This window comes from Podarcis tiliguerta (genome assembly GCF_965153285.1).
Source record: "Podarcis tiliguerta genome assembly, chromosome: Z".
Classification (NCBI taxonomy): domain Eukaryota; kingdom Metazoa; phylum Chordata; class Lepidosauria; order Squamata; family Lacertidae; genus Podarcis; species Podarcis tiliguerta.
In genome coordinates, this window is record NC_139553.1 from 10817298 (window position 1) to 10843413 (window position 26116).

Here is a 26116-nt window from a genome sequence, read left to right on the forward strand (position 1 = left end):
TCACATCACAGGCTGGAAGGTCACCTGCCTTGCAGCTGACAAGCTGGCAAGCCGTATGGAATATCGGCATTCACCTGAAAAGACAGGTAGGCAGTCGGGTCCAAAAGGCAGGCAGGATTTCACCTTCACATTTCCCTGATGTCCAGGTCTGATTCTTTTGGCAGCTCCTTCTAGATGTTGGGTTGAGAACTTGCTGCAAAAGGGCAGTGCCCAGGTTGAAAGGAGAGTTTGAGTGAAGTGGCAGAGAGCTCCCTTGACCTTCGGCAGGTGATTCAAGATATTGAGAAATATTTCAAACAGCTTTCTAATCAAAGGCCCATCTGTTGTCGCTTGCGACTTTTTTTTGAAGGTGGCCTTTGTTGCTTGCTGAGTGGCTGTTGGCTTTACAAGTGAAAAAGCAGGTCCCTTTCTGATAAATTAATGGGGTTGATTGTCTTGGGACAGCCAATAGAAAACGTGCTGGGGCTTTTCCGGGGCTTGGGACAAAACGTTTCTGCAGATTGCAAAGGCCTGCTTAGGTGACATGCAGTCGGCTCTAGGAGGCTTTGACTTTCTCCACTACACTAGCTTATTCTTATTCTTTTTTGTGAAGTTATTATTATTATTATTATTATTACTGCTATTGTTATTGTTGTTATTATTATTATTATATTTTATAATGTCTATAAAATGGAGAGAACAATTGTAACAACAGGCAAAGATGAAAAACAAAACTATAAAATAGGCACGTATTTGCAAATGTGTTAAAATAACCAAGTCCAAGGCTCACCAGCTTCAAGGTTTCGGATGGCTGTAGAGCACCTGGCTAGCTGCAAAGGCTATTTATACGAAATTGTGACTCCATAAAAGGGTTTTGAAGGAAGTTGGCACAGGGAGGTGTTTGAAAGCAAGAGAGGAATATTAAAGGGAACATAGGGAAATGCTCAGATGGAGGGCAGGGCGGCATGTACATGAGAGACAAAATGGCAAACAGCTGTGCTGAGACTCTGTTTTTGGCTAGCGAAGGGGTTCATGCCCATATCATGTGATTTCCCCCTGCAAAAACTGGGCCACACCTCATTTTTCAGGAGGGGAATTTTCAGCTGAGAAGGGAGCAGTTCATTGGCCAGAGCAGAACGGCTTTTTCTGACTGGCCTATCCAAAAGCAGGCTGTGTTCTTTCTCCAGGCATTCTGTGCAATTTGCTGGTGCTGGGAGCGCACACACCACTGGTGGTGTGCCCAGGAGTCATTCAGATATTTTGCATTGAGCCAGTGAGATATTTAGAGCCTACTTGCTGAGTGCAACCTGCAAACTATTAGTGTCACACCAGATTAAGGTCATATTCCATTTGTTGTTGTTTTAGAAATAGGTGGCTTCTCTCTCTCTCTGAAATAAATTACTGTTACGTAAGTTGAATGAATGCTTAGCACAGAAATTCTTTGGTGTACCCCTCAGCCCTTTATTTTAGAAGGCATCAGGAACTTGGAAATATGCTTTATACCAGATGCATCTAACCCAGTATTGGGTACTCCAGCTGCCAGTGGCTTCTCAGGGAGAGACATGCCATGGAGAAGGGCCATAGCATAGTGGGGGAGCATCTTCTTTGCATACAGAAGGTCCCAGGTTCAGTTCCCAGCATCTCTAGACTGGATGAGAAGGTCCCTTGTCTAAAATCCTGGAGAGCTGCTGCGGGTCAGTGTACACTATGGTCCTAGTACCCAGTCCATCTGAATTGAGTGGGATGTAACTGTTATGTACTGAAGTTCTCACCTTGGGCCAGCAGGGGGATACTGTAGATAGTTTTCACTCAGGTCCACTTATGCAAATAAGGGATTGAAAGTGACATTCAGTGATTGAATAGTTACAGAAAGTGGTTACTGTTACGTTGTAGTGGAGCTCTATATAAGCAGGCTGGCTGAACCCTTCAGTTCAGTTCAGTTCTGTTCTGGCCTGTGAATAAACAAGAGCTGTTTGAAGAATCGCTGTGTCGTCTGATATGTTCACCCACAACTTAACAGTAATGGATTAACAGAAGCCGCTCCTGCTTCTGCTTGAATTCCAGCGGGTCCCACTTCTCCCTCCTCGCCTCTGCCACCTCTTCTGGGGTGGCCGGAGCAACCTCTGCCATGACCTCTTCCACTGTCACCATGGCCTCTGCTACCACCACAATATACACGGAAGCGGGCATAGCACTCTGCTGGAAGCGGGCGCACCACTTCCGCCGGCTGTGGCAAGGCAGAATAGGCCACAAGAAGGCCAAAAGAAGGCCTACAGCTGAGGCCTAGTCACAGCAGCCACAGCCAGTGAAGGTAAAGCGGCAGGGAAGGGGTGGTTGCTTCATGAAGATTGGACAGGTGGGGGCAAGAAAGAGCACAACTTCAGGCAGGATGGATGGTAGTAAGAGTAAGGAATTCAGGCAGGGGGAAGGCGGGAAAGAATGCAAATTCAGATGCGAGGGTTGGGAGAAAGAGCGAGGAGTTTGGGCTGTGTGTTTTTGTCTCATTTGCCCATCCAGAAATATTGGATGGGATGTAAGGCAACTTCCTGTGTTGCTATGCAGGGCATAGCTCAGTGGTAGAGCAGTTGGCTTGCATACAGAAATCCCAGATTCAATCCCTGACACCTCCAGGTTGGGCTGCAAAGGACCATCTGATGGAAATCCTGGAGAGTCCCTGCCATACTCTGTAGAACAGGGGTTGGCAACCTAAGGCCCATGGGCCACAAGCAGCCCATGGGGGTCGTTTAACTGGCCCACGAGCCACCCCTGAACCGAGCTGCCCACTCGGCGAGTCCCCAAGCGCTGCGCTAAACCGATGCAGCGTGGCACGAGGACTCACTTTCGCGGCGCTGAAATTTGCATCTGCGCAGACGCCGGAAATCACGGGCAATCCAGCCCACGGAGGGATCCTCGCTGAAGTGAAGCGGCTCAGGTGAGGTAAACCTTGCCAACCCCTGATGTAGACAATATTGTGCTAGTTGGACCAATGGATCTGACTCAGCATAAATTGGCTTCCCAAGTCTTTCTTGTCATCTGCTAGCTGACTTGATCCTTGTAGTTGGAAACTGAACCGTAGACTTTTCTGAAGGTAACGTGGCTGCTCCACCCTCAAGCTTTAGCAGGTTCATCCTTAACTTGAACTGAAACATCCACCATTTGTCTTTGAAACCTTCAGTTAATCCGGAATATACAGTGGTACCCCGCAAGACGAATGCCTTGGAAGACGAAAAACTCGCAAGACGAAAGAGTTTTTCGTTTTCTGAGGTGCTTCGCAAGACGGATTTTCCTAAGGGCTTGCTTTGCAAGACGAAACGACCCTGCCTCTCGTGTCATGGCGATGCGCACTGCACACACGCTTGCTCCTCCGGCTCCCCCCCACCTTCCTGCTGACGGTTGGTGCCTCGCGCCGCTGCCCACCCCCCTTGCGCGCTCCCCTCAGAGAGCCGTTGCCGCCAGCGCCTCTCTCTCCCTGGTGGCGGTTCCACCGAGTCGCGCTCCTGAGCCCCGCCGCCCTCCAGCAGCCGCGTCGCACGGTGGCCACAACTCACGGGTGAGTCTGAGGTACCGGCTGCGGCAGCTGTCCTGCTTCTCCCCGCCCTTCCCCGCCATTGTCAGTGTTTAAATGCAGTAGTGCTTCGCAAGACGAAAAAACTCGTACAACAAAAAAACTCGCGGAACGAATTAATTTCGTCTTGCGAGGCACCACTGTAGTTGCAAGATTATTCACTGGGACTGGACAATTGAACATATTGGGTTGTCTCCAACTAATTTCTACTAGTAGAATTTAGCTGGAGTAGAGCCATTAAAATTAATGGTGCCAAGTTAATCATGTCCATCAATTTCAATGGGTCTATTCTGAGTATGACTAACATTGGATACAACTCATTATGCCAATGCTTCATTGCCACCACCTACTTCCAGTCTGTTTCTAGGAGCAGTTCATAATGCTGCTTTTCTACCTTTAAGCCTCCTTGTGGTTTGGGACAAGGCTACCTTAAGGCTTGCCTCTTCCCATACCTGCTAAGCCAGAAATCCACCTCTGGGTGCCTCTCCAAAGATAGCTGCAATAGGTGACTACCATGGAAAGAACCTATTGGGCTAGCAGACTAATTATAGAATGACTTCCCCAAAGATGTAGTGCTTTATTCCCCCCCCCAGCCTTTTAAAATAAATAAATAAATAAATCCTGTCTTAGTCTTTTAATTGGTGGCTCCCTGGTAATCTGTGTTTGTTCATTTTAAAAAATTCTGTGCTGTTTTATGCCTCATTTTTATTGCCTTTCAGGATGTGTGTTATGAGAGGCACTCTTCACTCTTGCATCGGGAGAAGACAGCCGGAAATGTCAATTGATTCAAAATGCAGGTACCACAGAAAGCTAGCAAGTCAGCTTGTTTCTGGGCTCAGTTTAAACTTCTGGTGAACCTTTAGAGTTCTAAATCAGAAATAACCCATGTGGTGACCTACAAATTTTGGACTCCAGTGCCCAGCTCAACAGGCCAATAGTTGAGGATGATGGGCTTTGGAGTCCAAAAATATCTAGAGTCCAGCACATTGGCCACCTCTGCTCTGAATGGTCTAAGATCAGATAATTCAGAGGATAGTCCGGGCTCATAAGGACTTACTCAGGCCTTTTGAGTCCATTTTCTCTGTTCTATCATTAGCAGAATTTAGGTTCATCAGTACCGGGGATAGGGTCTTATTAGTAGTGGCTCCACAGCTGTGGAATTCCCTCCCCTAACAGCTTAACATCGAGCCACATGGCATTTAAGTATGGAATTAAGCATGCTTTGATAATAAGAACCTGAGAAGAGCTTTGCTGGGTTATGCTACCCACTTCAACCCACAAGCAGGACCTGAGCACAACAGCGCTCTCCCCACTTGCTATTCCCAACAACTAGTTTTCAGAAGGGCATACTGGAGGAAACACAGGAATTATGATTAGTTAGTCATTGTTAAGTGTATCCTGCATGGATTTGTCGGCAAAGCTGTTTCTGGACTGATCTTACCTTAGGTCCATATACATTTCTGCTGCTGCAATTTTACCTTAAAATATTGTTCCTTTTATTTCTTTGTAAATTGCCTTGGAAGCGTTTCTGTTCTTAAAGGCAGGGCATAAACAAATAATCACAGCATTTGGGGATGGTCATTTTGGATATTTATTTTCTTTGTGACTCTGTCACACGCGGAAAGCAGATACAAAGGCTGAAAGAAATGGGCACTGTCCTTAGAAAACGCTTCCTGCAAAGCCAGCTGGCCTCTCCTCGGCCCTTATCTAGGATCTTGCCTTTCGTGAGCATAAAATATCTGGCCTAGGACTAGGAGATGATTAGGCCTTGGGTCCTGCTTCTGCAGAGGAGGCAGGCAGGTGGTTCAGAGGGCTTATCTCTCTTTGTCATTTGAAGAATGGACTTAATTTGAAAACAAGGGGGGAAAAGACGGAGCTTCAGAGGTGCTGACAGTTTCCCCTTTGGGTCTCGAGAGCTTTGCTCAACCACCTGCAAAGACCCCTCCCTGCAAAATGATCTTGATAGTGAAATGTTCCAAAACAGAGGTTATTTGTTCAGTCAAACATGCATCAGTCCTTTGATTTTATTATCAACATCATCATCATTATTATTATTGCAAGGTTGTATCTCTCCAATTTAACCTGCTGGGTAGAAAATTCGGTTATATATTTGCCCTGGGAAATGCAGGAAGCTGCTTAATGCTACTTGTGCATCTACTCAGCATCGGCCACTCTGACTGGCAGCTGCTCTTCAAGAGTTTCAAGTCAAGATACAGTGGTACCTCTAGTTGCAGACTTAATCTGTTTTGGGGTGCCATTTGCACCCCGAAAAGTCTGCAACTAGAGCGCCTCTTCTGCGCATGTGCGTGACGCGATCAAGCACTTCTGCGCATGTGCATAGCACGCAGATTGCTTCTGCGCATGTGCGGGTGGCGAACCCGGAAGTAAACACTTCCAGGTTTGCTGCGTTTGTAAGCTGAAAGTCCATGAGAAGAGCGGAACGCAACACGAGGTATGACTGTACCCTTTTCCTTAAACTGGATCCTATTGTAATCTGGAGACGCCAGGGGTTGAATTTGGGACCTTCTGCAGGCAAACCAGATGCTCTGTCACTGAGCTGCATGAGCAGTTGCAGTGTTCTCATTGTCTTTACTTAATTTATTGCATTAATACTCCAATTTTCTTCCATTAGGGAACCTAAGGTGGCCTACATGTCTTAGGCAGTTTCCCATCCAGGTACCAACAGCACTAAGACCTGCTTAACTTCATCAGTTTACCCCAGGAATGGGGGTGGTGGAGAAAATAAATTCTGTTTGCCTATAAAATCATGAAATTGTATGGTTGGAAGGGACCCCAAGGGCAATCTAGTCCAACCTTGTGCAGTGCAGGAATGAACTTACCCAATTTCACTTTCCAAAACAATACATGGACCAAAACACACCCATCCTTTGAAACTTGCAGCTCTATGAATTTCACAGCACAGTTATCCAGCTGTGTCATGGGTTGCATTCAATTTTAGTCCCAGTCAGAGTAGGCGCATTGAAATTGATGAGCATGATCAACTTAGGCCCATTCATTTCCTTGGATCTGCTTTGAGTAGAAGTTAGTTGTTGGCATCCCAAGCCATATAATAATGCACACACTAGGGTAAAGTGTGCATAAAAATGCATATACAGTGGTGCCTCAGGTTACAGATGCTTCAGGTTACAGCAGCTTCAGGTTACAGACTCCACTAACCCAGAAATAGTACCTCGGGTTAAGAAGTTTGCTTCAGGATGAGAATAGAAATCATGTGGTGGCAGCGGGAGGCCCCATTAGCTAAAGTGGTACCTCAGGTTAAGAACAGTTTCATGTTAAGAACGGACCTCCGGAACGAATTAAGTTCTTAACCAGAGGTACCACTGTAATTTCAAAAATACCATACAAAAATGCATTGTTATCAGGGGAATTTGCTTTACAAAAATTGCTTTGTGTACTGGGCAGAATTGCATGTTAGACATATATATATATGAGGGGAAATTTGCTGCTGAATTTTTGTAAGGACATAGAAAAATGGGAACCCATCTGGAAATGTCTTGAACTGAACATAAGAGAAAAAAAAAGAGAGAAATGGAGAAATGAAATCAACAGGTTCAACCATCCCCATGAAGGAGTCTCTCCATTCCACATCATCCCACTTTGCTGTCGTGCCTGAGAGTTCACATGGCTTCTCTAAAAGCAGCACCCTATCAGTCTCCCAATTACAGATACCCCTTTCTTTTAAGCCTAACTTAAGAGTCGCAGTTTGAGTCACACCAAGAAGCAAATTGGCAACCTGTGTGACTCAGACAGTAGTTGGCAATCTCTGCCCCATGGGCCTAACTAGTTACTGGGATAACACTGGGCTGATATTTTCAGAATGTCTCCTTCTAGGTAACCATCCGGCTGCTGCATTATGAAGCCAGTCAAACTTCTCCTGAAATCTCTTTAATTTCAGTGGATTGGATTGCTAGCCTTTCAGGCTGGTCTTTCATCCTGGACGTTCCTTCTCATCTCTGGACATTTGCATAAGCAACATAAAACAACAACCCTGTTCTTGTATCAAGTTCAGCAGGGACTTTCTAATGATGGTTCAAGTTCTGTTCTGATTCAAGACCAAATAAAGTTTGAACACCTGGCTAAGTTGTCCTTTCAAGGCTCCCCCCCAAGCCTGTAGAATTAAAATGCTGGAGGATTTCCCTTTTTCATTGAGTTTTAATCAATGGACAGGAGAGGAGGTGTGTACAATGTTGATTTTTATTTAATTTTTAAACTGCTGGAAAACAGCAGCAGAGCAAATGGTTTTGAAGGATGAGCCCCACAATATCTGCAGCCAAAAATGCTCAGTGCATTCTGTTTTCTTGTGGTGTGGCAATGCCGGGGACTGGCAGGGCTCCAAGGTGTATGTGGCAGAGGCTGATCTAGTCCTATGAGGCTGATCTAGTCCTGCGAGGCAGGAGCCAGGGCTAAAGAGTCACTCTGAGCAGTTGAAGACAGGGCAGGAGGTGCCAGGCTTATCAGAAATGAAGGAAGAGTGAGCCCGGTCAGTAGAACCCCTTCCACACATTTGTCTGCTATGCCCAAGGACCAGGAGGGATTTGAAAAGGCAAGTACAGCAGCAGCTTCTGTGTAGAAGTCGCCGTGCAGGAGAAATTGCTTGCCTGTGCCCCTTCAGGCGAGGGCACTTAAGTCTGGGTGGAGGTGCAGTTGTACTGTTGCTCCAACTGTCCAGCTCGGAGGAGAAGCCTGGAGAGGGGATGCTAGGTACCGTATTTTTCGCTCCATAAGATGCACCTGACCATAAGATGCACCTAGTTTTTAGAGGAGGGAAACAAGAAAAAAAAATATTCTGAACAAAACAGTGGATGTATGATTTTTGTGGTTCATGCTGTGGCCACAGACATGATATGTGATTTGACGGTGAGTTTGGGGTAAGGTAAAGGTAAAGGTACCCCTGCCCATACGGGCCAGTCTTGACAGACTCTAGGGTTGTGCGCCCATCTCACTCAAAGAGGCTGGGGGCCAGCGCTGTCCGGAGACACTTCCGGGTCACGTGGCCAGCGTGACAAAGCCGCATCTGGCGAGCCAGAGCTGCACACGGAAACGCCGTTTACCTTCCCGCTAGTAAGCGGTCCCTATTTATCTACTTGCACCCGAACTGCTAGGTTGGCAGGCGCTGGGACCGAACAGCGGGAGCGCACCCCGCCACGGGGAATCGAACCGCCGACCTTGCATCGGCAAGCCCTAGGCGCTGAGGCTTTAACCCACAGCGCCACCCGCGTCCCGGAGTTTGGGGTAGCCCAATGCAAAAATCCTGAGGATCCATGTGGATCCGTGCTTTGTAACCACGTTTTTGCACCATTGCGGCCCCATGAAACAGTGGGCAATTTGGCTCCAGGAACCACGCATTCGCTCCATAAGACGCACAGACATTTCCGCTTACTTTTTAGGAGGAGAAAAGTGTGTCTTATGGAGCAAAAAATATGGTACTTACTTGCCAGAAGCATGTGTGTGTCTTCTGTGTGCTTTAGGAGCTACTATAAGCACGTGCTTTGTCAATAGACTTAAACTACTGTCCCTTTGTCCTCCTTGGGCTGGGTGTGCTTCCAAGGAAATGTTCCCATTCAGGTAGGCTCATTACACCGTCTGGTTGTTGAGATGTATCCCAACTAATGGAAGAAAAAAGGACTTAGGTGAGAGGGATATGAAAGCAGCACTTAAGCCGACCCAGCAGGGAAACCTTTGAGAAAACTCTTTTCAGACACTTTCTTGGCCTGTGTCACTGGCAGGAGCAGAGCTCTTCTGTCAATTTCAGCCAGTTTGGAGTGCGGCCATTGTTTTATGTGGAATGACTTTGCAGGGAGGCAATGAGAATAAAAGCAAAATTCAGGGAGGCCAATGGCTGGTGTATTCCTCAGGATGATGTGCTCCAAACACTTTAGCAAAAGAGGGTCTGCCCATGCTAGCGGTCTCTCCGGCACTATAAATTTGGCCAGAATCCCATGGACTCTGCAGCTGGAGCCATGATGCTAAAGGGGCTCTGGGCTTTTTTTTCATAGGGCCTTTGCATCTGTGAGTGTGCACCAACATGCACGCGTACTACTAGAGCAGGGAGAGGGAATATGTCAGTTTTTGTTTTCTCTCACTTTTTTCCATTTTACCAATTCTCCCACATTTCCATGTCTGCGATTTTCTTTTTTAAAAAAGTCCTCATGAACCCCTCCCCCCAGCATTTTCATGTGAACTTCTTCTAGTATGCACTCTTTTGTATGCAATTGTGCCTCATACACACATTTTCCCAAAGCAATTCACCCTAATAGAATGCATTTCTGTACGCTGTTTTCATGAATATATGCACACCTTGCCCTATGTGCATACCTTTTTGTATACATTACTTGGCTGGAGAAGCAGTTGCAAAATTTGGAGAAGTGCGAATTTCAAAGGGTGGCCTTCGTGTTGTTTCGGAAAGTGCAAGTTCGGTAATATATTCTTTTCAAATGAGAAATGAATCAGGTATCTCTCCTATCCCTACTGGAGAGGATGAACACCCACTGACAAAATAGCTTCATTTGATTTTACAAGAAAGAAAGAAAGAAAGAAAGAAAGAAAGAAAGAAAGAGGAAGGAAGGAAGGAAGGAAGGAAGGAAGGAAGGAAGGAAGGAACAATTTGACTACTCCATGTAAAGCAGTTCTTTGAATTCTTCTCTCCCTCCCTATTAACTTCAGAAGGGTTCACAGAATGTCACTTGCAATGAGGGTGAGCCTGGGGGTAGTAGTCACAATGAGAATTGTGGTGGCTTTTTATATATACCAAGAAATGGGACAGATGCAATTTTCCATCAGCTTCCGAAATGACTGGTATCCAGGGGCGACTGCTTGAAATAGAGGCACTTTGGAGCTGGAATGAGTCCCATACTGCTCTGTAAGCCTTGGTACACATTTACTGCCCAGCAATGGACATTTCTCCTGTCCCTCAGCATCTGTATGATTACGGCCAGGCTGATGCCACGATTTCACTTCTGTTAGATTTTCTTTATATAAAGAAAGTAGGAAAGAAATGTGAAGGATTAAGAGCATTGTGGAATGGCTGCAAAATAAGAATCGGAAAGGTAAACACACCTGGAAGGATGACTGGGGCAGGAACCTGAAAAACTGGAATCCATTCAGAAGACTGTGAAGGTTTTCTCTGGGTTTGAATGAGGATGCCATGTGGTGCCTTCACTACACACATTGCTGACAGTGTGGTGTAGAAGTGACGTCGGGGGTAGCCAATGCAGTGCCTTTCAGATGTTAGGGGCTGTCAGTAGCGTAGTGGCAAATTCAGAAGTACAGGGTCCCTTCATGATAGCCACAGCTACACCCCTCACAGCCTTTTAAGACAATAAAATAATATAATTATAAACAAAGAAAGAAATAGATGCATTGCAACAATCAGTCCAGACCTGGCCTTTCAGCTAGATCCACAATTTTATTTGTATGTACATGGGGGGGGGGGAGTTTTGGAGTGCTCCAATATCTTCCTTCGAAGTGACTTGAATCGCGTTTCCCACAAACAAAACTTGCACACTATTCTTCTGAAATGGAAACATCTTGTGTGTGTTTTTTTGTTCCTAAAGTCTTGGCTTTTGCTCCCCTTGTATGCTGGTTGAGTGGCTCTAGGATGCCGAAGACAGTGACCCTGCTGCAGAAATAGTAACGTGTCTTCGATGCCCCCATGACTCTGGACCACTACACCCTGATCATTGGCCATGTTGGGAGATGATGGGAGTTGTGGTCCACATCTGGAGGGCACCATGTTGTCTGCCTCTAGATTGGAGTGTTAGGCTAGGATTGCAGAGACTTGTGAAGCTTATTGGGTGACACTATTTGTCAATCTTGTCAACCTCATTGGGTGGTCATGAGGATAAAATGGGAGGGGGGACATCAGGGAAAAGCAGAACCATGTACAGGACCCCATGTAGAGCACCTTCCTTTGATGCTTGCCCTGGGCCCCCACACCTGCTTTAGCATATCTTTCTTGTTCGTGAGCCATTTACTTTCAGGTGTACAAGTGTGTTATCTCATTGGGGATTCATTCCAAAATAGCCCCCCTCCCTGCCTGAATTGTTACGATTCAGGATTCTCTCTCCTCACTCTACAACAGTAGAGGGGAACTTCAGACCCGAGTGTCAAATACAGGCTTCCAACCATCTCAATTTGACCCTCAGGACCTGCCCTACACCACAGCCCTCACTGGCCATCCTTTGCAGCTTCCTTTAGTGTTTTTGCCTGTCTGGAATGTGTCCTTGAACTCTGATCATGCCTCTTGCTTGGAGGACGAAGGGGTGTATGAGCATATGTAGGACATATGCATAACAACTGCATAAAGATGAAATTTACATTCATTGCTCTGCCCACTTTTGCATCCAGGACTGCCCAGGACTGCCATGTGGGTCCCAGAAGGCTGCCCAGAATGGAATGTGGTCCTTGATCTCAAAAGCATCCCTGCATCCTTGGTCTACATCTTCATTTTGTCTCCTGTGTAGACCAGGGACTCAGCTACATTCATGAAGATAAAGCGCTTTATACTGTGACACCAGATGGCGCTGTTGAATCCTGTTTTTCGCCAGCGGGATTTCCCTGTATGAAGGTTACGTCTTTAACTGAATTGCTTTTTTGATGTGTCTAGATCCAGCCCAGGTCTATTTCCCACCCCTTTCTCAAGCAATGTATTGCTCAAGTTGAGTGTGTTTCATACCACAATATATTTGCTGGATGTATTATTATTCTCATGCTCAGTAACTGAATAAGACACTTAGCCAGAGATCCTTCTGAGGCTCAAAAAGGCAGGCTTGCTCCATTTGTTCCAAACTTGGCATGTGAAAGGTAGAGAGGATGGAAGCTATGAGTCTTGTCTTGCCACCCTTTGCCCTGTGAGTCTACCTAGACTCTGCCTTGACAAACCCGGCTTTTGTGCAGTTGTGCCCATCTCATTCCTCACCTTTGCTCTTTTTGTAAGAAGCAGAGGATGGCGCAAAGCAAGCTGAGTCTGGCTGTTAACTCATACATCAAAGAATCCCTAAAAGCTTCCCACTCCAAGAAGAAAACACAGAAGAAGCTGGGGGTTGGGGTGGGTCAGGGAGATGCATAGGGCGGGGTAAGGGGCGGGGTGGCTGGGCGGAAAATAAAAACCACAGAGAAAAAGAGCAGGACGATACTCAAGGACGAGCCAACACAATTAAGATAAATAGCCGGAAAAGGGAAAAGACTGGTGGGATCTGTGCTGCTGCCGCCGCCGCCTCTGCTCGATGCATGTTAACACCTCATAACAGCCACCCACTGACAAAAAGGGGAACAAACTTTAAAGAAGATATCAAAGGAGGGCATTAAAGAGAGAGAGAGAGATTCTCCCAATAGGAAACAGACGCCGCATCCTGCTTACATCCCGGGTGGGGCACGGTGGAGCTTCTTGAACCCAGATGACAAAAGGCTAAAGCAGGATGCCGGTTGACTCGAGGCGCTTCTGGTTGCAATGTTTGACCGTGAGATGTGTAAACATCCCAAATCCCCAGGGACAAAGCAGGTCAAGAATGTGGTACCCATGGGCAGGGGGGAGCGGGGAGTCCATGAGCTCCAGATGCTTGAATGCACAGCTTATAGCTAGGCCTGCGCTTCTCAGGCTCATGCAGCTTCGTTGCTATGTCTGTGCAGTTCTCAAACTGTGGGTGGAGGCACCTCCTGGTGTGTGTGTGTGTGTGTGTGTGTAAGGCTAGCAATAGGTTCCAGGGAGGAACAGGATCCTGAGCAGGGCTGGCCCTACCATATGGCAGAGTGAGGCCAGTGCTTCAGGCGGCAGATGCTGGAGGGCAGCATTCCTCTCTCTTCGGAGACAAAAATGTGTGTGGTACATGGGCTACCCCATACCACATCAACTAGCCTGCTGTCCTCATGTGCTCTGGAAGACATCCTGTCACCAGTGAGATTCAATGGCTGGTCTAGTTAGCTTCTGCATGAGGAATGGGAGGGCACCACTTGTTGTTTATCTCACTGAGTCAAGGCTCAGAGTATCTGCCTGACACACAGGAAGTCCCAGGTTCAGTTTCCGGCATCTCCAGGTAGGCCTGGGAGAGATCTCTGTCTGAAAGCCTGGAGAGCCAGGTTAGTGTAGGCAGCACCAGTTGCATAAAGTACACGGAACTGGATGGACTAATGGTCCGACTCAGTATCAGGCAGCTTCCTATGTTCCTAGGAGGAATCCATATTAAACAGAATTATACATGGAATTTGGTGGTTTCAACTCAATCAATTGCCCATAATGGTCCACCTTCTGCATCCAGCACCCGCTTAATGCCACTCATACATTGTATTTTTTACTATTATATAAAAACACTGACTAATCCTATTGAATAAAATAAGCGTATTATATGGGGAGAATGTATAAAAGAGTCATCTCTGATCCTGGGGTTGATATAGTGCCTCCTATCAGATTATCTACATAGCAAAAATTTATTCTCAGCCTCATAAAAGAAGGGTATAGCCACAATGATCCGATAGAAACATTTTATTATGCAACCAAGTTCACACACACACACACACACACACACACACACTATTGACAGTACAATCCCTTTAAATATTGAAGACAGATCTAAGTGCCCAAAATCTCTTGGGCTAAACTTATACTTAATATTGTACAGATAGAAATTGAAGTCTGCTTAACGGAGGGATTCCGGAACTTGAACCAGGAATCTTATTGATCATGTGCTAGAATGTCAGCATGAGAGCTACTTGGAGCTGTGTCTGTCCATGGCCACCCACTTTTTTGTTGAGATTTCTGATACCAGGGCAACTCAAGGAAATGTACACAAATGTGCTTATTAGGTGAACATATGTATAAAATGAATGTCTTGGTGAAAATAATGTGTAAATTGCATTATATTGGAGAAATTGCTTAAAAAGCTGTGTATATCAGGTACAATTGCATACAAATATACTTTAGGATAAATTTCTGCACTAAATTGCTGGTAGATTTTTTTTTTTGCAGAATTGTGTACCGTATTTTTCGCTCTATAAGATACACCAGACCACAAGACGCACCAAGATTTTGGAGGAGGAAAACAAGAAAAAAAATATTCTGAATCTCAGAAGCCAGAACAGCAAGAGGGATCGCTGCGCAGTGAAAGCAGTGATCCCTCTTGCTGTTCTGGCTTCTGGGATAGCTGTGCAGCCTGCATTCACTCCGTAAGACACACACACATTTCCCCTTACTTTTTAGGAGGGAAAAAGTGAGTCTTACAGAGCAAAAAATACGTATATTAGGCAGTATCACATTCAACAATGTGCATCTTAAGAGAAAATTTGCACTATAGCACTAATGGAATTTGCAAAGTGTTGCAGAAATAGAGAATAATTGAGCTTAACACCAGGGGGGAAAAAGAAACAGAGGAAAACTGAAATTGATAGATTGGTCTTAGTCCTGTTAAGCAATGTAAAAACTAGATTTAATGGTCTTATTCCCTCCCTCTTCTTTAGCTGGCATAATGTATATGACTTTGCAAACTTCAAAATTGAGGAAACCATTGTTTTCAATGTGGCTTCCTGTATTCTTACAGAGGTGGTTTTAAGTGGAGGTTTAGACCATATTGCTTCCCATATTTATTCCTCTATCGAAAGGCTCAAATCACTCACCCACACTGATCATAGTCCCTGAGAAGAGCTTGATACTTTACTAAGTAAAATTTTGTATATTTTGGAAGCCATACACCTATTACTTAAGGTTGCAATAACACACAGTAGTTCAGAGGGTGTCAAGGGGGGGGCTCCTCCTGCTCACTTTGCTGAATAAGGAACTCGAGATCTGCCCTAAAGTACCGATAGGATGGAGCTGTCACTATGGGGCAAGTGGGAATCAGAAGAAATACCAACCTAAGCCTTTTTCTGAGCATCTTCCTCTTTGTCTCAGGGCAACACTAGGGCCACATTCACACCATACAACATCAGAAACACTGATTTTCTAGATCCATTTCAGTCAAGGGTTAGGGCTAGTTTTGCATGCAGAAAGTCCCATGTTCAATCTCTGGCATTTCCAGTTAAGGCTTGTAGAGAGCCTTTGTCTGAAATTCTGGGGAGCTACTACCAGTCATGGTAGACCAGTGGGTGACTTTATTATTATTATCAAAGTAGGTGGCTGTAATATTTATTAATTTAATTTATATACCGCTCTTTATCAAAAGATCCTAGGGCAGTGCACAACATTAAGAACATATTTTACAAAGCATAATAATAAACACATGATATAAAGCAGTGGTTCCCAATTAGCTAATTACTGAGGAGCCCTTATTTTTCAAAAGCCAAGCCAGGAACCCCCTACTTTTGAAAATTTTGATAACTCTATGGTTAGCTGTGCAAAGCAATTTTTTGAAGAAAATGTCAGGTAGCCCCTAATAAGCAAACGATTTTAGGTATACTAAAAACACACACACACCAGACCATAAAATTTGTGATATTATCACAAATTGCCTATCCCCAGACAGTAGGAAAAACTTGTCTCTATTGCTCCACTACAACTAAAGAAAGAGAGAAAAGTAATTGTGTACCTAACTTGCAATTGCTCTATATGCGGATGGCTTTTTATATGAGAGAATATTCAAACATGCTATTCCTTACTGAGATGGTACATCTTAGCAAAACTTTGCAGCATATGGTTCTGCTAACTGAGGGGGTCTTGCACCTTCAAGATATAGGTGAAGGCTTGGTCAGGGCTTGATAAAGTACTGGTGAAGACTGAGTAGAAAACAGCTGGAATTTTGTAATGTTGTTAATAGTAGTGGTAGTAGTAGTAGTAGTAGTAGTAATTTATTATTAGTCCTCCTGTGCCCAAGTTTCATCACTGGCTTAAAAAGATCACTGTATTTTTTGCCCTATAGGATGCACCGGCCCATAGGACACACCTAGTTTTTTGGGGGGGAAATAAAGAAAAAACATTTTATTCCCCCCCAGCTGCGGGGCTGGGGTGGGGGAAGCCCGAACTTTTCAAAACGCACCTACTGTAGTTTTTAGAGGAGAAAAGGATATCTGCCCGAAGCGCAGGGCGCTCTGCTTCAGCGCGCACCGCGCTCCAGGCAGCAGGCTGCGGATATCTGCCCGAAGCGTGGGGCGCTCTGCTTCAGCGCGCCCCGCGCTTCGGGCTGCTATCCGCAGCCTAGGGAGCCCTGCGGGAACTCTCGCGGGCTCCCCAGGCTTGCTGATAGCTTCTTGAAGCCTGGAGAGCGAGAGGGGTCGGTGCGCACCGACCCCTCTCGCTCTCCAAGCTTCAGCGAAAGCCTGCATTCGCCCCATAGGACGCACGCGGATTTCCCCTTCATTTTGGGAGGGGAAAAAGTGCGTCCTATAGGGCGAAAAATACGATAATTACTTATATACAGTACTGATTTGGAATGAGGTTTTTATTCTTGCTGATTACCCAATAGGAACAACCAATGTTTTAATTTATTAGGATTCTGCCGCACATCTTTTTCTCCCACCCACAAATGTAGTCACATAGCTTCCCACAACTAAATAGGCCTGGGTGATGTATTGATACATCGCCCAGGACTGGCATAAGGGGCAGACTGCGATGGCTGATACACTCAACAGTATATCGCAAGTGAAACCACCACCTGGTTTGCCTGGCACCTAAAGACATGTAATAGTGGTGCCAAGCAAGCCTCTCTGGGGAGAATGTTCCACTGATGGGGAGCTGCCACTACCGAAAAGGCTCGTTCTTGTTTTGCCACCCTCTCAACCTCTTGGGATAAGGAGACATAGAAAGGCTTCAGATGACAAGCACAGGAGTCCAGGTCGGTTTGTATGGAGAGAGGCAGTCCTTGAAGTTCTGAGTCGGGCAAGGTTTTAAAAGAAGATTCAATGAATTCACTATGTCAATGGCTCCTAACCCTGGTGGCTTGTGCTAGCTCCACTGTCTGAAAACCAGTTGCTGGAAACCACAAGAGTTTTGTTGCACTCAGGTCCCGCTTTGTGGCTTCCCAGCGAGGCATCCGCCTGGACCCTGGGGACAGGATGCTGGCCAGGATCTTCAGACTTGGGTCCCCAGATATTGTCGGGCTGCAACTCCCATTGCCCCCAGGCAGTTTAGCTAATGGGGTGATAGGGAGTTGTAATCCAAGTATATTTAGGGACCCAAGTCAAATAACAATGGTGGAGACTAACTGTGAGTGAGGTGGACCAGTGGCAACTACGTAAAACACATTCCCTGCTTGCCTACATGTTACTCTTCCATAGAGAAATGTGACAAGAGCACTCCATTGCATAGCACGGTTATTGATTATCATCATCATTGATTTATTAATTGCCGTTTAAACCAGTACCTCAAGGCAATTTACATATAATAAATATAATAACCGCAATAAATAACTGTAATTTTAAAAAACAGTTAAAAACAACAAATGCATTTAAAACAAAACTAGAACCTGAACAAAATAGGCACTCATGGTAAAATCCCATTTTAGCCAACTGGGTGGGAAAGCCTTTCAGAGCAAAAATATATTTATTTTATTCCTGGATAGTGCAGGTAGTGAGTTCCTACAGTATATTGACAGGAATGTTATCCCACAGAGCAGGGGCAGCCACAGAGAAAGCCCTGCTCTGAGTTTCTGTAGTGAGAGATTCTTGAGATTTTTGGAACTTGCAGGAGAAACTCTCCAGCAGATTGCAGTGATCTATTGGGTGTATAAAGGATAAGTAACACCTGCACTGATGGTTAGGCCACCAAGAGCTATAGCATTGGGGTAGGGTGTCAAGGGAGCATCATCTCTGTGTATGCAGGATCTGGATTGGACAGGCCTAGACTCTAAATACTATAAATGCTGTACTATATTTTGATGGTGAAGAGGGCAGACCCTTCTTTCAGTCTCAGCAATGTGACCCTGAACTGGATATTGGTTTGACTCTTGCCTGCCAAATTCACAAGCCAAGAACGCCAAAGATGACCCAAGTAGAAAAATACAACTGGTGGGGGGGGGGAGCTGCTTCTCCACAACCCCTTTATGATACAGCTATAGACTTATTTTTATTGTTCCTTATAAAATATACATAGCTTTTTATTGAATTGCCTGCTGTCGAAATCTGCAAGAATTTTATTGCTTTTTACTGTCCTGGAGAGGAATGAAAACAGCACTTTCCATGTAATTCTGTAAGAAACCAAGACAGTAAATCTAATTTTGCCCAATGTAGGATCGATGATGAAAAATCATACAATGAACGGGAAATTAGTGATATCAGTGACAAGGGGGTTGGGAATATGTTACACGGACACTGAGCTTCTTTACATTTGGGATTTTTACATTGGGGTGATTTCAAATTCGGAGGGGGTTGTCCTTCAGTTTCAGAAAAAAACCCACATATAGAAAATGTACAGAATTCATACAGAAAATGAAAGGACTGTAGCTCAGGGATAGGAATACATTTCTTACATACAGAAGGTCCTTGGCATCTCCAGGTAAATGGATGCTATGGAGCAGGGTTTGGAAGGAGCTCCTGAACAAACCGCACCCTGAACAAACGAAACAATTATTTGGGGAGCCACATCTATTTAAAGTAGTATCATACCACTTTAAATGTATAGTGGAGATGGAGCCTAAGTTAGGCCCATCTGCTTGAAGTAAAACTTGATTGGGTTGAAATCAACAAGCATGAGTAACTTGTCAATTGATTTAATTGGGTCTCCTCTGAGTAGGAATAGCATTGGGCAAAATCCATTGATAAGAAATGATGACAGTTAGTCAAAGAAGTTAACACAGTGTCCTGTAACGGAATGGGAAATTGCTTATAATTTTTGGGTTGGACAGCATTCATCATTTTATTTAAAGGGTGAGCCGAAGCAACTGCCTGCACTTTTCTCCCCTTATCTGATCAAAGAGCCAGCAGTGGCAGCAGCGCCCCCCACCCCGCCCCCCAGATTTGGATCCTAATTGCGTTTGCATGTTTCCTATTATAGCCGTTTTGCTTCTCAAGGCTTCTGCCGGACAGTTCTAAAGCCGTGTATCTCTTGGCCAGATAAGCTCTTTATGAAAGGTACTTTTCAGTCTCCCCAACATCATCATCACACACATATATAGACATGCACTGCTTTGCAAAGTTCAAACCTTAATGGGCTTTTTATGAAATGTAATTCAGAGATGAGTCAAGGTTTCCAGCATTACACGTTGCAGCCATTTTCCAGGTCATGGTCAGGTCTCTGCAAGGCCTACGGGCCTCTTTTGTTGGCAGGGATGCAACCATCTTTCCTTTGCTTCTGTTCCAGCCTGGTTGATGTGTCCAAGGAAGGAGTCGATGTCTGTACATAAGACAGATGGGGGGGGGGGGAGGGCAAAATCTCTTCCTGACCTGCATCTCTCTTCCATCCTCTGCTCATCCTTCTCTCAGACTTCTTTCACACAGGCACAGGTTACGACTTCTCCCTGGCTTTCAGTTCTCCTCTCTTTCTCGCAATTTCCATTTGGCCTTTTTGAAACCAAATCTTTGCCCCGAACTCTCACTGAGTTTCTAAATGGAACATTGAAACAATAGGTTGCATCTAGTACCGTGGAGTCTACTCCATTGGAGCAAATCGGGCAGGGGCCCACAAAGTTCTGTCTGCCCCCCAGGCAGTCCTCATCCCCCTGCCTTTTCATACAAGCCCTGTAGAATAGCCTGTACTAGTTGCATCCTCCTGCCATCCCTCCCAATGCCCCTTGCACTGGCTGCCATTTCCCCTTATGATACCATACATAGAAACATTATATCCAAAACTAGGATACTGGGAGCCACTGGGGACTCAGCTACTTTAATAAAAAACCCCCAACAATGCTTTGAATGCATTGTAAAATGCAACGCCAGATGGCGCCAGAGAGCAAATTAATTTTCTATGTGATTTTTACATAGCGTTTTCCTTCTTCTTTTGTTATAACAATTTAATTTTCTAACTTATTTATAGAGGTCCCCCCCCCATGTGTAGATCCACCCTGGGAGCTGCAGGTAAAGACAGCAGATGAGTGTCTCCAGAAAAACTTATTTTATTAATTGCCTTCTGCATAATTGTCTCATGGCAATATACAGTGGTACCTCTGGATGTGAACGGGATCTGTTCCAGAGCCCCATTTGCATCCTGAAGCGAACGCAACCCAAGTCTGCGTGTGCACGGGTCGCGATTCGCCGCTTCCGCGCATGCGTGTGACATCATTTTGAGCGTCTGTGCATGTGTGAGCGGCAAAACCTGGAAGTAATGCACTCCATTACTTCTGGGTCACTGTGGAGCGCAACCTGGAAATATTCATCCTGAAGCGCATTTAACCCGAGGTATGACTGTACAATAAAACAGCAACAAACAGTTAAAAACAGCCAATACAGTCATACCTCAGGTTGAATATGCTTCATGTTGAGCGCGTTCGAGTTGCGCTCTGCGGCAACCCGGAAGTAACGGAGTGCGTTTCACCGCTCGCGCAGACGCTCAAAATGACGTCACATGCATGCACAGAAGTGGCGAAAAGCGGCACTCACGAGGGCAGACATGCCATCGCTAGTTACGTTTGCTTCTGGATGTGAATGGGGCTCCGGAACAGATCCCGTTCGCATCCCGAGGTACCACTGTACATTTAAAACAAAATTAAAATGTAACAAAAACATGGGAAAGATTTGTTTACCCTGCTGGGACAGACTGTTGGAACAAAAATATTTCCAGTTGTTTACAGAAAGCACAAAAAATGGGTGTATCTCAACAGGAATTCTATTCCACAGAACAGGGGCAGCCACAGCGAAAACTGAGTTACTGTTTCCTCTGAGTTACTGTTTGGTACCATTACTTGCCGCTCCCTATTTTTCCTTCCAGGATTAGTGAGTGGAAGATCTCATGGATGATCCCATCCAATTAGGAATCACATGATGATATAGCACCACAGCAGCACATATCCAATCAGATTTGCCTACATTATGACCTCAGACACAAACATGGAGGTCAAATCAGGGCAGATGGGAGTGGGTACAATGCTTTATAGATTAATCACATATGTGGTACTAGCCAATCAGGGATGATGCCGTGAATTGAGTATGACATTGCAGTGTCACATAGCCACCAAGAATGGCTATGTGAAAATGCTTTGAAAGCACATGAAGGCAAAAGAACACAAGTCAAATTAAAGACAAAAATAATCACAATATATGCATTTTAGTTCAAATTCTACCCTAGTAGGGTACACATTACTTGGCTGGAGAGCTGCTTTGCAAAACTCGGAGAAGTGCACATTTTAAAGGATGGCTGTGTTTTGGTTCATCTATTGTTTCAGAAAGCACAAATCAGATAGGCTCTCTTTTCAAAGCAAGCTGAATCAAATTTCTTCCTCTTACCTACTCATCACAGTGCAACTAGGCACTTGTTTACAAGAACATTTTCTGTCCCAGCTGACTAAACACTACATACATACTCTCCCCTACCATTCCATAAAGCTCCATGGAAGCTTTCTTGAAAAACAAAAGTCACTAAAACTAAATTGATCTATCTATCTGTCTGTCTATCATCTATCTATATCATCTATCTATCTATATCTATCTATCTATCTATCTATCTATACATCTGTCTTTCTATCATATATCTATCTATCTATCTATCTATCTATCTGTCTATCATTTATCTATCTCTATCATTTATTTATTTATTTAAAATATGAACCTGGTAGAGGCAAGTGATAAAAGAGTTCCTGAATAGTACAATTTCAGTTTGTGGATGAGAGAGCTCCTGTCTGAATGCTCCACTTGGGAAAATAAATACCGTAACTCAAAAGCCTGTATTCCCTGCACATAGAAAACTGAGTTTGAATGCTTCTTTATGATGTGCTACTTTTCTATGCAGAAAGAAGGAACCCCCCCCATTTCCCCCCCTTTGCAGACTATGGAATACTGTACATGAGGGGATGGGCTCTGAAAACCAGTGGGGAGGGTATGGAATGGAGTATTCTGCGGGGGAAGCCTGGCTGGCTAGAACACTGGAGAGTTTTTAATGTCTGGTGTTTTATCGCTTTATTATTATTATTAACATTATTTCTGTTGCGAGCCGCCCAGAATGGCCGAGGAAACCCAACCAGATGGGCGAGGTATAAATAAATTATTATTATTATTATTATTATTAGAGAGGACTACCCCATTTTGCAACTATGCAAAACATTTGTTGTTAGTCCCACTTGTTACTTTCTTGTTTTCTTGTTTCAGAGTTCAGTGATTGAGAAAGAGACACCTAATGATTTACTGTAATAACAATAACAGTTTATTATTTATACCCCGCCCATCTGGCTGGGCCTCCGCAGCCACTCTGGGCGGCCTCCAACAAAACATTAAAATACAATAGTCCGTCAAACATTAAAAGCTTCCCTAAACAGGGCTGCCTTCAGATGTCTTCTGAAAGTCAGGTAGTTGTTTATCTTTTTGACATCTGATGGCAGGCCGTTCCACAGGGCAGGCGCCACTACCGAGAAGGCCCTCTGCCTGGTTCCTTTCAGCCTTGCTTCTCGCAGTGAGGGAACCGCCAGAAGGCCCTCAGCGCTGGACCTCAGTGTCCGGGCTGAACGATGTGGGTGGAGACACTCCTTCAGGTTTACTGGAATGAGGCCATTTGGTATTAGTAAATCTAGTTCAAACATGAATCTGACCAAACTGCGGGTGGCAGTGGAAGACAGGAGTGCCTGGCGTGCTCTGCTCCATGGGGTCACGAAGAGTCGGACACGACTAGACGACTAAACAACAACAACAACAAGTCTAGTTCAAGACTAGTTCAGAGACAACTATCAGCGATGGGTTGAAGAGCTCCGCATTCCCTCCAAAGAAAGGAAACATTTAAGAGAGAGATCACTTAAAAGTGATGTGCTGGAAGGTACATTGAGCCTGCAACTGCTCTCTCTGTGCTGGCCAGGGCTAATGTAGCCAAAACAATTAGGAGGGTACCAGTATGAAGAAGGCTGCTTGCTCCTCCTCCATTTCCTCCAGTTCATGAATCACCCAACCCCTGGTGGCCCGAAGTACAGAAATTCAGGAAGAGCTTTACTCTTTGTGCTGATCTGCACAAACTGAACATTGGCTTCTATTAAATAACTAAGCACATCAACCCTTTCCTTAAAAGTAAATCTAGGTGATAATCATTTGTGCCTTGTATTTCAAACAATTGGTGATAGGTGCGCTGGCAGGATCCCAGCCAGAAGTAACCCTTTCCAGCGCACAAATGCAGCAACTGTCCACTGATTATCACACTTAATCATTCTCCTTGCACTGGAATCAATGACAGGGTGGTTAAAGGTCTATCCAGTTGGCCGTTCCTCCATTAATGAGTTTATAACAAAGCTGCCACCGTAATGTTTTAGTGTTGCGTTCCCCTCCCTACACTTTTTATTTTATTTTATTGATTTCAATAAAAAGGGTAATTTGAAGACAGACTGGGGTGACATATTTGGGAAGATGATTGCACAACCGGGGGCAGGGGGAAAGTGGGCGCATAAAGGGCAAACACAGGGCACACGGAAGGAAAAATGAGGTTTGCAGCTCGTTTGTAATTTTTATGGAGCTTGTGTGTTTTGTAAGCTCAGCCCATAATAAGTAAAAGACATATTAAGGCCCAAGCACAGCCATATTTCCTGCAAAAGCAGAGTTTTGTGTCTGAACCAACTTTAATCATTGAGCCAGTGTAGTGTAGGAATAATGTGGGTGGCTTTTCTTAGTCAAGGGGTGGCTTTAAAAGATTTGACAAATCCGTTGAGAGCATAGCTGTCAAGCGTCCCTTATTTGGCGGGACAGTCCCTTATCCCAGTCCCCAGTCCCACTCCATGAGGCTTTGTTTGGCTGCGGCTGGGCTTTATGCCTTTGGCTCGGAGGGGCTCAGAAGTTGAACATACCTGTGCCCGGAAAATCCCTTATTTTGGCTGCTGATCCCTTATTTTCGAGGCTGCTGGGCCCTTATTTTCAAATCTGTAAGTTGACAGCTATGGTTGAGAGGGCTGTCAATGGCTTCTAGCCATGATGGTTATGCTCTGCAGTAAAGTTCCTGAATACCAGTTGTTGGAAGCCACAGGAGGGGAGAGAGCGCTTGTCCTCTGGTCCTACTCACAGGTTTCCCACAGGCATCCAGGTGGCCACTGTGAAAAGAGGGCGCTGGACGAGATGGGCCACTGGCCTGATCCAGCGGGATCTTCTTATATTCTTATAAGGCTTACACTGAAATCTTGACACAGTTCTGAAGAATGCCCTGGGCCTGTCACTGTCTCTTGGTCAAATCTCCTTTGTTGTGAAGACAAAGCAAAATAAACTCATGGATGCCTTGAACTCCTCAAGGGAATGGTGGGAGACAAGTGTCACAACGATGTTTTAAAATGTTTTGCAGTCTGGATGCAAACAAGGAATCAAGCTGATATGTGTCACCAAAAAGCCATTCCATCTGGACTCAAGTAATAAATTACGGTGGTACCTCGGGTTACAGACGCTTCAGGTTACAGATGCTTCAGGTTGCAGACTCCGCTAATCCAGAAATAGTACCTCAGGTTAAGAACTTTGCCTCAGGATAAGAACAGAATGAGAACACAGCAGCAGCAGGAGACCCCATTAGCTAAAGTCGTACCTCAGGTTAAGAACCGTTTCAGGTTAAGAATGGACCTCCAGAAAATTAAGTTCTTAACCTGAGGTACCACTGTACACAGAATGGGGAACCAGGCCAGAGTAAACAGCTTTATATGACCAAATAATACTCCATTGGCTTCCCTGTGTCCACTGAACTTTGCTTTGATAACTGCAGAACCATCCTCTGACCACTTTCAATGCTTGTTCTTCAATGCAAGGGAGAGCCAATCAGCAGCTCCTTTCCCTGGCAACCCACCATGATGGTCTAAGGGGTAATGTGCCTGGTTTCTCCCTGGTAGAGAGTTCACCGTGTTCTCCTGAACTCACTTCTCCTGTTACTGATTATTCTCAAATTTGACTTTTATTTTTGGTATCTTTTTGCCATTAGGCATCTTGAAAACTTTTCCTTCTCTGTGTACAAAAGATTTAGTCAGAGCAGGTGCCCAACAAATATTGCTGGACTCCAACTCCCATCATCCCTGACCATTGGCCATGCTGGCTGGGACTGATTGAGAGAAAAATCACTCTGTGCCCCCCTGGAAATCTACCTTCTGTCAACTGACTTGACCATTGATCAGTTATAATTTGCATTTTGTGTGTTTTTGGAAAATAAAGTAAGTCCTAGGACTTGCCGATCAGAAGGTCAGCGGTTCGACTCCCCGTAGCGGGGTGAGCTCCCGTTGCTTGGTCCCTGCTCCTGCCAACCTAGCAGTTCAAAAGCACGTCAAAGTGCAAGTAGATAAATAGGTACCGCTCCGGCAGGAAGGTAAACGGCGTTTCCGTGCACTGCTCTGGTTCGCCAGAAGCGGCTTAGTCATGCTGGCCACATGACCTGGAAGGTGTACGCGGGTTCCCTCGGCCAATAAAGCGAGATGAGTGCCGCAACCCCAGAGTCGACCATGACTGGACCTAATGGTCAGGGGTCTGTTTACCTTTACAGTGAGTGGTACCTCGGGATGCAAATGGGATCCTTTCCAGAGCCCTGTTTGCATCCCGAAGCGAATATAATCC

General features: G+C 45.2%; 1 long non-coding RNA gene across 4 annotated transcripts in view; it reads left to right on the plus strand.

Moving 5' to 3' along the window:
• Nucleotides 1–12261, plus strand: part of LOC310669706 — a 37108-nt gene extending 24847 nt beyond the window's left edge. For 3 of the 4 annotated variants that reach the window (XR_014507287.1, XR_014507288.1, XR_014507289.1), the window contains one exon: nucleotides 11912–12261. This is a non-coding gene — a long non-coding RNA (uncharacterized lncRNA). Of the gene's footprint in view, nucleotides 1–4263; nucleotides 5614–11911 lie in introns of those variants that run through there. The other variant, XR_014507290.1, reaches the window with a different exon arrangement.
• Nucleotides 12262–26116: the final 13855 nt, after the last annotated feature.